We start from the raw sequence: 1656 nt of genomic DNA, 5'->3' as shown, positions 1-1656 counted from the left end.
ACCTGTAATCCCAGCTACTCAGGAGGCTGAGGCAGGAGAATTGCTTGAGCCCAGGAGGCAGAGGTTGCAGTGAGCCGAGATCGTGCCACTGCACTCCAGACTGGGTGACAGAGCGAGATGCCATCTCCAAAACAAAACAAACAAACAAAAAAACCAAAATCTCTTTGGAATCAGGCACACCTAGGTCATCTGTAAAGTGAGTAGAGTGGTGCCAGGAATGTTAAAGCAGGTAAGGGACAGATGTAACATTTTGGGCACAGGGCCTGGCTCATGGTTGGTTCAATATTTTTGTCATAATTTCCAGTCAGCAGCAGGAGGATAAAGAAGGGGTAAGCGGATAAGAGCTGCTGCTATGTTTGAAATGAGTAATCTTGGAGGAGCTTTTTGGCTAGTTCCTGCCGCTAACCCTGGCAAAAGGCAGGTTTGGAGGGTGGTAGTGGGGAGGGAAGGGTACAAAGGGTGTCTCTTCTGTATTTGGTCACCAAATAATGGCTCAGCCTCTAGAACAAGGCACAAGGTTGTAGCTTGGGTACTAGAAAGAGTCAATAATACTCATGATAGTAATGATAACAGTAATAATAGCCAACGCTTACCACCGGCTGTTTAACTGCTGGTAGTAATTAAGGTAACACTAGCTAATGTGATAGTGAAACCCTGAATCCTCAGAGGCTTAGCACAATAGAAGTTTATTTCTCATTCATGAAAAGTCCTGCTGGGTGTTTGGCCGGTGGCTTTCTATGTGGTGACCCAGGGACCCAGATCCCTTCTGTCTTGTGGTTCCAGCATCCCCTAGGACCTTGGAGTTATTTCCTTCTAGCTGATGAACCAGGAAGGAGAGAGATAATTTTATGGGCCAAGCCTAAAGTGGCACGCTTTCTTTCTGTCTGAATTCTGTGGACCAGAACTTGACCACATGGCCATATCTGACTGCACGGGAGTCTGGGAAATAGCTTTTAGCCATATTCCTAAGAGGAATGGGAAATGCTTGGTGGTGAGCACATTGCAGTTTCTGCCACAGCATATCCAGGCATATAGCTTAGCACGGGGTATTTTATTTAATGCTCATGCTAGAAACAGGCACCATTATTATCCCATTTTGCAGATGAGGAAACTGAGGCTCAGGGAAGTGAAGACTCTGGTGCAGGGTCTGTGAGCCAAGATTGGAGTCCAGGTGGCCAGATGCTGAAGCTGTTAGCATCCAGATTTCTAAGAGGAAATCAGTCTTTTTTTTTTGGAGAATTGGGTGGAAGCAGTGGACACATACATGGGGTTCAGATATGACCTCCTGGAACCCACAGAACCCAGCAGGACTATGAACTTTGGGGATGGTGAGCCAAGGGTGGGTGTCACCTAGTGCCAGGAGCTGATATCCTGTCCCCATCCCCCAACTATTAGGGCCGTGGTCAGGAGAGGGCACCCAATAATTCAGTTCAGTCCCCCAAGGACATCTGGGGCCCCCTCTGCTGAGCTGGGTGTGCAGGGCTGGACATGCTGGTCCAGTGGTATTTGTGGCTTCTCCCCTGCTCTGGTGGGCAGGTGTACAGCCTGTAGAGGGGATTTTTGGAGGCTGCCTAGAGGTAGAAGAGTGGGCATCCCTGTGGTTTGTAGTGGGAGCTCTCTGCTGCTGGCTGGTTTAGTTTAGGTTTTTTTTTTTTT

The sequence above is a fragment of the Colobus angolensis genome, unplaced genomic scaffold (genome assembly GCF_000951035.1).
Source record: "Colobus angolensis palliatus isolate OR3802 unplaced genomic scaffold, Cang.pa_1.0 Scaffold185, whole genome shotgun sequence".
NCBI classification, from domain to species: Eukaryota; Metazoa; Chordata; class Mammalia; order Primates; family Cercopithecidae; genus Colobus; species Colobus angolensis.
Note: the sequence above shows the minus strand (reverse complement) of the source record.